We start from the raw sequence: 10,959 nt of genomic DNA on the forward strand, positions 1-10,959 counted from the left end.
TCCTGGGGGAGGGGGCGGGCGGGGGTCCCGGGAGCCCCTGGGTGCGAGCTCAAGTTCTGCTCTCGGGGAAACCCATCCGCCTCGCCAGCTGGGGGAGCCTCCTCTTGGAGACAGCCCGGGCGTCTTGGCGCAGAATACGGGCGCCTTGCTAGTTAGTGCCTTGAGCCGAAACGCACCTGGACTTGGCGTGGCCTTGCCCCGCCCAGACTTCTGTAAGATTGTTTCTGGAGGTGGAGAGAGGCCGTGGGATCCTCCCGCCAAAGACTCATTCTTCAGAGCTTCTGGGGAGGAAGCGCCCACTTTTCACCCTGTTTCACTTTTCCCAGCCGGCGGAGCAGGCATGGGGCGGGGGTGGAATAGGAGTGCCCCACCTGCGTGGATTCCACTGGAGCCAGCGTTCTGTGGGCGTTCATTGCACTGCAGCGCGGATGTTAGAGGGAAACTGGAGGAAATAGGACGTGACAAGATACGAAAGGAGAAAAGTTTGCGCAGACAGAGGCAACCTACGGATGGAAAGCTAGCAAGAGCCCTTCCCTCAAGAAACGTAGTATCCCACTGTTATGCACTCTGTGTCTCCTTTTTTAAAAATCTTTTTCCAGATACACATGCTTTCTCCTAACAGTTATTTCCTCTTTCCCCTTAAAGCACACACTTAAGAAGGCAGGCTCTGGAGTCAGATGACTGGAATTCAAACCGCAAATTCCAGGCTCCACCAGTCTTATTAGATGTGTGAACTTGGGCAACTAAATCTCTCTATGCCTCAATTTCCTCAATGGGAATAATTTTAAAACCTACCTCGTGGGGTTGTTGTGAGATTTAAGTGAAATCCATGTAAACCACTTACAGGCCTGAAACAGTTTGAGTCACCCCAAATCAGTGTGTGAGCGCCATTCGGGCAACTCGGATCTCTGGTGATCCAGTGAAAGAAATTCTGTGCAGAACAAGGGAAGCGATCTTCTTGTTAGGTCGTCCTCCGGGAACCTGATTCTGGCCCTGGGCTGGAGACCACCCCCGAAAGACCACGGAGACGAAAGTTGGACCTGGTCCACGCGGATCCTGATCTGGGCTCTGGGCATCACCCCCAGACGGCACTACCAGCCTGATCTGAGAAACTTAGATAATTTTGAGGAGTGTGTTAACAATGGGAGATGGGGAAGTCTGAGGTGTGCCTGGGGAAGGAATACTGGCTGAAAAGTGTTCAAATTTCATGAAAACTATGAACTACTGTTTTTAAAGACATTTACATTGGAAAAAGAAGTACAACTATTTGCAAGTGACAACATTGTGTTATTAAAAAAGCCTAATGAATCCATAAAAAAGCTACTGGAACTAGTGGCAGGATACAAGGCCAATGTAACAAAAAATCAATCCTTTCATACATTCTAGAAATGAACAACTGGAAATTGAAATTTAGAGTAAAACTATCTCATGCTTATCAGCATCCCAAACCATGAAATATAGAGGGATAAATTTAACAAAACGTGCAAGACCCGTACACTGAACACTATAAATCACTGTCAAGAGAAAGTGAAGACCTAAGTAAATAGCTATTCTGTGTTCGTGAATTGGAAGACTCAAGTTGTTCAACTGTTAGTTCTCTCCAAATCCCAGCAGAATATTTTTTAATTTGACAAGATAACTCTAAAATTGACACAGAAATGTGTAGTAAGAATGACGTTGGAACACATACATATCTGTTTTCAACAGTATAAAACTACAGTTTACAGGACAGTGGGGTAGGCATAAGTATAGACATATAGATCAGTGAATCGAGTCCAGACCCCCATACATATGGTCAACTGGTTTTCAACAAAGATGCGAAGTTTAAAGTCTTTTCAACAAAAGGTGCTGAAACAACTAGATATCCACATTTAAAGAAAAAAAAAAAGAAACTTGATCCTTACCTTACACTATAGACAAGTATTAATTTGATATGGATCATAGACCTAAATATAAAAGAAAAGCTAAAACTCTAAAACTTCTAGAAGAAAACAGCAGAATCTTTGTGACCTTGGGGAAGGCAAAGCTTTCTTAGATACAATGACCTAGAACAAAGCATTTATCATAAAAGTAAAGACAGATGGAACTTCATCAAAATGTAAAACTTCTGTTATCCAAAGACACCATTAAAAAAGTGAAAATATTCACAATACATATATCTAACAAGGAACTTGTATCCAGGATATATAAAGAATTCTTATAACTCAATAATATAATAATTTTTTTAAAAAAAGAGCAAAAAATTTGAATAGACATGTCACAAAGAAGATATGGAAATAGTAGTGCATGGAAAGATGCTCGATCTTTTTAGTCATTAGGGAAATGCAAATTAAACCCACAATGAGACATCACTACATCTAATATTTTTAAATGTTGGCAAGGATGTGGAGCAATTGGCATTCTCATACATGGCTCAAGAGAATACTACTTAGGACAAAAATTCGGCAGTTTCTTAAAAAGATCAACATACACCTGCTTACCGTATGACCCAGTAACTTCATTCCTAGGTATTTAACCAAGAGAACGAAAATAGGTCCATACAAAGACTTGGACACCAACGTTCATAGCAGTTTTATTTTATTTTATTTTTGCGGTATGCGGGCCTCTCACTGCTGTGGCCTCTCCCGTTGCGGAGCACGGGCTCAGCGGCCATGGCTCACGAGCCCAGCGGCTCCGCGGCATATGGGATCTTCTCGGACCGGGGCACAAACCCGTGTCCCCTGTATCGGCAGGCGGACTCTCAACCACTGCGCCACCAGGGAAGCCCATAGCAGTTTTATTCATAGTTGCCCCAAACTGAAAATAATCCATGTCCATCAACATGTGAATGGATAAACAAATGGTAGTATGTTCATACAATGGAATATGACTCAGCAATGAAAAGGAACAAACTACTGAACATGTAACATGAATGAATCTAATAAACTCTATGATGAGCAAAAGCAGAAAGATTACGTAGTATATGATTTCATTTATATGAAACTAGAAAAGGAAAATCTAATATACAGTGACAAGAAACAGGAAAGTTGTTGCCTGGTGCTGGGGATGTGTGCAGAGAACAGGCTGGGAATAGACACAGGAATCCTTGCAGAATAATGTAAGTGTTCTATTTGTTGATTGTGGTGTTACACAGGTGAATACACCTGTCAAAGTTCACCACACTAAACACATAAAGCAGATGCATTTTATGTATATAAATTATTAGAGTCAATTTTAGTGTCATGCATAATAAATATTTTAAAGTGTAAAATTTACAATATTGATTTGTTTAGCATAAAACCCAAATTTTGTGGCAGAATGGGTTTGTATATTACAGTTAATAGTTTCTCCTCCAATTATTTCTTTAAAACATTGAATATGACATGAGATGTAACATTTTCAGAGTGGCTATATTTTTTAACAACGTTGAATATAACATTTTGGGGAAAAAACTTTGAAATATCCTAAGAGTAAATTACATGGCAACAGACTTCTAAAACTGTCCCTTTAAAAAGTAAATAATTTACTGTATACTACGTACCAATAGGGGGAACCAAAATGAATGAAAAATGGGGCCTGTCCTCAAAAGACCCACAGTGCTTTTTAGTGGATAAGAAACTCACACAAATGTATTCCAAGATAATGTCAGAAACATACCACCTTTCATATGCCAGGCACTTCCACTGATTTTATCCATACAACAATCTTTACAGATAGGTATTATTATCCACATTTTCAAATGAGGCAGTTGAACTCTGGAGGGATTAAGAAACTTGCCTGAGGTCAGAAGCTAATAAATAGAGATTTTGATGCTCTTCCTGACACCGAAGTCCGTCTTCTATCATCAGATGCAGAGTAAAAGAAATTTGAAAAGTGAATCGCAGAGTGCTATGGGAATAACTTGTCTGGGGGCTCAAAATCACTTTTGAATACTTGAAGAATGAGTATGATTCCAACAGACAGATTGCAGGAGGATCTTACCGGCTGAGGGCTCACCATGAACATGGCGGTGGGAAAAACAAAGAAGCTTGAGGAAAAGTGAGTAGTGCACTTTGACTAAATCTTAAAAGTATCAAAAGCGAGACTAGAAACACGTTGAGAACCACTCTATTTTGAAAGGCAGGAGTGAATTTCTGAAGACTTGAGAGAAGGAAAATCATACTGAAGAAGCCTCTTTCCCAAGGTTAATCTGGCAGCAGTGAACTGAATGCAGAAGGCATGAGGGATGCAGGAAATGAGATGAGTTTCAGTCTGAGAGAGAAATGATATAGCCCAGAGCTAGGTTGGTGGTCAACTTCAGCATGAAGAGGGGAATGAATAAGGAAATAGCTTGAGACACAGCAGAGTCCCCCAAAAAAAGGGTTTCATTTGCTTATTTGTTGAAGCGAAGGGGCAATAAGATATGAAGAGGCTGATTGTCTATGTGAAATAGGCTATTTCATGAAGCAAGATCTCTGTGGTTGTGAGAGGGTTAGCGATTAAGAACACAGATGGAACAATTAGGTTTCAAAAAGAGAAAGGACCCTTCTTTCTCAGACAGGCATGAAGGAAGTGGAGATGGAGGTATTTTGAGGCAGGGAAAAGAAAGTTGAGGTGGGAGCCTGCTTGAAAGCAAGGTGTCCCCAAAGCAAAAAAGATTTGGAATAGCTTTCTACATATAACATTGTTTCACTTTTCAAAACATCTTTTATCAATCTACAGATTAGCCCTTGTCTTTAGGGTAAAAATGGATTAGTTAGCTTGGCTTCAGAGCTGTCTACTATAACCTGAACCCAGGGGAGCCAATCAAACATTTATCTCTTAGGAAGTGCCTGTCACCAAAATACTCTGACCCAGCTAAGAAGGTCTGTCCATTGTCTGTAAACTGATCTGGCTAACTTTTAATCCAAACTTCCATTCTTTTCTCCCTACCCAAACTGCTATTTTCCCGTTCCTGTTTGTGTAAGTCTCATTCACTCTTCAAGGCTACATTCAGTACCAGTGTTTTCAAGTGGCTTTCGCTGATTGCTTCAGCTCATACTGGATCCTTATTCTTCCACAGAATTAGTTTGTACTGATAATGTGTCATTCATTTTAGCAGCTAATTATATATTGTCTTCTGCTTTTACTTAACACACTTGTGTGTGTTTTGGCTGTGGGGAAGAATTGCATACCACTGATCATGAACTGTATTTTTTTTTTTTTTTTTTTTTTTTTGCGGTATGCGGGCCTCTCACTGCCGTGGCCTCTCCCGTTGAGGAGCACAGGCTCTGGACGCGCAGGCTCAGCGGCCACGGCTCACGGGCCCAGCCGCTCCGCGGCATGTGGGATCTTCCCGGACCGGGGCACGAACCCGTGTGCCCTGCATCGGCAGGCGGACTCTCAGCCACTGCGCCACCAGGGAAGCCCCAGTAATTCACTCTTTTATTGCTGGGAAGTATTCTATTGTATGGATATACCACAGTTTGTTTATCCGTTCACCACATAATTTATCTACTCATGCTTAGATATTTGTTTTTTTTCCAGTTACAAATAAAGCATCTATGAACATTCGTTGACAAGTCTTTGTTCGGATCTGTGCTTTCATTTTTCTTAGGTAAATACTTAGGAGTGGAATGACTGGCTTGCGTGGTTGGTATATGCCTAACTTTTTAGGAAACTGCCAAAATGGGCTTCCCTGGTGGTGCAGTGGTTAAGTATCCACCTGCCAATGCAGGGGACACGGGTTCGAGCCCTGGTCCGGGAAGATCCCACATGCCGCAGAGCAACTAGGCCTGTGAGCCACAACTACTCAGCCTGTGCGTCTGGAGCCTGTGTTTCCAAGAGAGGCCACGATAGTGAGAGGCCCACGTACCACGACGAAGAGTGGCCCCCGCTTGCCGCAACTAGAGAAAGCTCTTGCACAGAAACGAAGACCCAGCACAGCCAAAAATAAATTAATTAATTAAAAAATAAATAAATAATAAAAAAAACTGCCAAAGTGTTTTCCAAGGGGGTTGTACCATTCTACATTCCCACCAGCCATGTAGGAGACTTTCAGTGGCTCTGCATCCTGGCCAACACTTGGTGTGGTCAGTCTTTGAAATTTTATATTAATGTATTCTAATTGCTGTGTTGTGCTATCTCATTGTGGTTTTAATTTTCATTTCCCTAATGACTAATGGGCTGATCTTCTTTTCATGTGTTTGTTTGTCAATTGGGTATTTTCTTTGCTTTAGAGACTATTCAGATCTCTTGCCCATTTTCTTAGTGGTACAATCGTGTTCTTATTGTTTCGAGAGTACTTTATATATTCTGGATACAAGTCCTTTATCAGATATATCATGGGCACATATTTTCTCCCAGTTTGTGAGTTGCTTTTGTTTTGATGAAGTCCTATTTACTAATTTTTTTCTTTGATAGATTATGTCTTTGATGTCATATCTAAAACTCTTGCCTAACCCAAGGTCACAAAATATTTTGTGCAGTTTTCTTGTGGAAGATTAATAGTTTGGAGTTCTACATTCAGGCCTATAATCCATTTTGAGTTAATTTTTGTGTATGGTGTGAAATATAGATTGAAATTCATATTTTTGCTTATAGATATCCAAGTGTTCCAGTATCATTTGTTGAAAACCTATCCTTTTTCTGCTGAATTGCCTTTGTATGTTTGTCAAAAATCAGATGTCCATATATGTATGGATGTATTTCTCAAATGTCTGTTTTGTTCCATTGATTGATTTGTCTGTCCTTATACCAATACCATACTGTCTTGATTATCATAGCTTTAAAACAAATCTTGAAATCAGAGTTAATGATTTGTGTTGGTGACAGTGTTAGTGACCGTGTTAGTAATGTTAGTGATATAATGTGATATGTAATGCGTGTTTTTAAGCATATAGTGATAAAACTTAACTAGGCTTCATGTGGTTATTTCAACAGGATAAGAACAATGATATCATTAATGGGAAGTGATGTCAGTAACTGAAGAGAAAAAAACAATTAAAAATTTTAACCAGTTTTTCTATTTGTAAGTATCACAATAGGAATGAATATGAGAGAGAAGAAAGCTGGTAGATTCAAGAAGAGAGTATTTATAAAATGCAGCTGAAGTGAGTAAGGGAGGCTGAAAGCAAATACAAAGAGAACGAGAACTGAAACGTTAAGAGTGAGAAACCTCTAAACACAGAGGTACTAATCTAGAAAATGATAAACTGAGCACTGTATTTTGGGAGGAATGTTGGATTAATTTAATTTTTATTGATGTACAGTGATGTCATTACCTAGAGCTTACTAGCATCTCCTCTAAAATAGAATCAATCCTACAAATGTGGTTCTAGGCAGAAAGTTGAAGGTCCAACCTTTGTGAGTAAAATCCTTCTGTTCTATAGTCATATTATTATAAGTAAGAAATTCATTCTCGAAGAACAATTTCATACCTTACAAAATTGATAATGAAAACGAAATGAAAGATACACATATGCTATTATAAACATTAATTATGTTAGACTAAACACAATATAAAAAGTGTATTTTAAGTGCTCCTTTGGGGAACATTTGCTACATAGGCATAGGCACAGATATAGCAAGGAAGCTTTAGAATGAAGCTGCCTTTTTCCTTCTTACATATTTCCTTACAGTAAGCGCATTCATTTTTCACTGTGCCCAGAAATTTTGAGCTACCTTCATAATTGGAGTCATCTGTTTTGAAAATCTGTGGCTTCTTTTAACATACCTGGAAGCCTCTGTAAAGTCTTTGAATGGTAAATGCTGGGGAGAAGCAGATTCCTTGGTGATGTCTTCATTTTCAAAGATCCTTCATGATACACCAGCTGCAAACTGAGTAAGTGGAATCACCATAAACCCTCACCAACTGTTGAGTATTGCTAATCCAGTTACCCAGTCATTAGCAGTTATTAGGTTAAAGAAGATGTATAATCTTTATAATAAGCAAGGGGTCAAAAGTGGAAGTCAAGAGTTGAGCTATAATAAATCAAGGGAGTTTATATTTATTATAAAACTATCTTTTGTTGTGAAAAGGCTATTTATAGACCCTTGCATTTTACAGATTGGTCTGACCTGCTCAAAAAAAAAACCATGTTAAACCATGTTAGTCAGAAGAAGCAGTTGTTTTAGAATTATTTATTAGGAGAGCCTGGGGAGGTGGGGCAAGCTTTCTGTGGAACGACCTGAGGGTGTGGTTTTCAAACATTTTTACCTTCACTCATATTTTTAAGTGATTGTCTAAAAATATTTCATCAAAACTATAAATTGTTGCAAAGGATATTCTTGTTGGTGATTTTTAAACTGCTTTATTGAGGTATAATTGACATAAACTAATCTGTACATATTTAAAATGTACAATTTGATAAGCATTGACATATATATATCCATGAAACTACTACCACCACTATCAAAATAATGAAGATATACCATCAACCCAACCCTTCCCAATTTCCTCATGCCCCTTGGTCATCTCCAGTGAATCCATCTAGACCCAAAGTTAATTTTGTTAAAGGATTTCAACAAGAAATCACATATCTTTAATAGAAATAGAGCTATTCAAGTTAACTGTTTCTGTCCTGAGCTTCAGTAGTTTGTGCAGTTGAAGGAGTTTGCCATTTCCTTTAAGTTATCTAATTTATAGTTATAGAGTTGGCCATAATACTCCCTTATTATCTTTTTAATATCTGTAGCATCTGTAGTGATGTCACTTCTCTCATTCCTGAAATTTGTATCTTTTCTCTCTTTTTTCCCTCATCAGTCCGACTAAGTTTTATCAATTTTATTTATTGCCTTTTATTTTCCCCTATTGTTTTTCTGTTTCCTTTTTCATTGCTTTCCTCTCTGATGTTTACTGCTTCCCTTCTTCTGCTTTCTTTGGGTTTCATTTGCAATTTTTTCTAGATTCTTAAAACAAAAGCTGAGACAATTGATTTGAGACCTTTTTTTTCCAGTATATATGCTATGTTATAAATATCCCTCTAAATACTGCTATAACTGCTTCGCATAAATTCTGATATGTTGTATTTTCAATATCATTCCATTCACAATACTTCTTATTTTTCATTTTTATTTCTCTTCTGACCAATGGGTTATTTAGAAGTGGTACTTAGTTTCCAAATATTTGGGGACTTTTAAATATTCTTCTGTAATTTATTTTAATTCTATTGTACTCAGAAAGCATACTTTGTATGACTTGAATCCTTTTAAATTTATTGAGATTTGTTTTATGGCCTGGAATATTCTCTATCTTGATAAGTATGTTATGTGCACTTAAAAAGAATACGTAATCAAGGTACCCGGTACGCCAAAAAAAAAAAAAAAAAAAAAAAAGAATACGTAATCAGCTTTCATCAGATGTAGTGTTCTGTCAGTTTCAATTAAGACAAGCTGGTTGATAGTTTTATTCAAGCTTCTACAGCCTTACTGACTTCTATCACTATTGAGACAGGGGAGTTGAAATTTCCAACTATAATCATGGAGTTGTCTGTTTTTCCTTGAAGTTCTGTCAGTTTTTGTTTTATGTTCTTTGAAGTTGTCACTATATGCAAAACTATATAGTTTTCTCATATTCTCTTGATTATTTGACTCTCTTTTCATTAAAAAGTGATGTTCTATATTTCTGGTAATAGTCTTTGATCTGAAACCAACTTTGGCATTAATATAACTGTCCAAGTTTTCTTTTTGTTAGTGTTAGCATGGTATATGTTTATATACCATGACATAGTCGTGTATTTAAAATAGGTTTCTTGTAGATAGCCTGGTAATTTTTGATTAGATGTCAGACGTTGTGTATTTTATCTTGTCAGGTGATGCATATTTTTGGGTTCCAGCATGTCTCCAGTGCTCTGCCCTGTAAACCGTAACAACCTTGGCCCCTCTGGACCTGCAGCTCTGTTTTCTCATCTCAAGGAGACTGAGCTCTATACCATGGTCTGGATACTCTATCCAGGCAGTAAACAAGGGCAATCATAAGGCTCCCTTTATTTGTGTCCCACCTCTCAGGGATAACTCTCTTTTTTGCCTGATGTCTAGGGTCACTGACAACTGTTGTTCATATATTTTGTCTGTTTTTTCAGTTGTTTCCAGCAAGATGATAAATCCAGTCTCTGTTATTCCATCTTGGCCAAAGGCAAAGTCTGAAACCTATATTGCTCTAATGTTTTTTCTTGACTTTAGCACTAAGACCATCATTATAATATTAAGTAGTAGTGTGAAAATGGGCATTCTTGTATGGCTTCTTTTTATAGAAAAATCATTCTCTTTCACCACTGAGTGCGATGTTAGGTCTAAGTTTTTTGAAGATGCCTTTTGTCAGGTTGAGAAATGTTTCTTCTATTCTTAGTTTGTTGTTTTTATCACAAAGGCTTTTGAATTATGTCAAATGGTATTTTTCTATACCTATTGAGATTTTCATATGATTTTTCTCTTACGTTCTGTTAGTATTGTCAACTGCGTTGATTTTCAAATGCTAAAGTAACTTTATATTCCTGGGATACTCTCTCCTTAGTCATGATGTATTCTCTTTATATTCCTGTAAATTTCTTTTTTAAAGGATTATTATTATTTCTGTTAATGAGGGATATTGTTTAATGCTTTGTTATAATGTCTTTGTTTGATTTTAGTGTCAGGGTAATGTCGGCCTCAGAAAATAATTAAGAAATTGTTCCCCACTGAGGTATTTTCTAAAAGATTTTGTAGATATTTGATATTATTTCTTCCTTACAAGTTTGATAGAATTAACTATTGAATTCATGGGTCTAGAGATTTTTGTGGAGTGTAACTAGGAATTTAATTTCTGTTATTGATATATATATATGTTTTCAGGTTTTGTTTCTTCTTGACCCAGTTGTGATCATTTACATCTTTCAAGGATTTTTTTCCCCTTTTGCCTATGTTGTCAAATTTATTGGTGTAAAGGTTTTTAAAAGAATATTTCTTCATGAATGTTTTGGTTTAATATTATTTAATTTCTGTAATGTCTTAATTATGGGATCTATAGTCATGTTGCTTCTTTAA

Source organism: Neophocaena asiaeorientalis, unplaced genomic scaffold (genome assembly GCF_003031525.2).
Source record: "Neophocaena asiaeorientalis asiaeorientalis breed wild unplaced genomic scaffold, Neophocaena_asiaeorientalis_V1.1 scaffold4, whole genome shotgun sequence".
Lineage (NCBI taxonomy): Eukaryota > Metazoa > Chordata > Mammalia > Artiodactyla > Phocoenidae > Neophocaena > Neophocaena asiaeorientalis.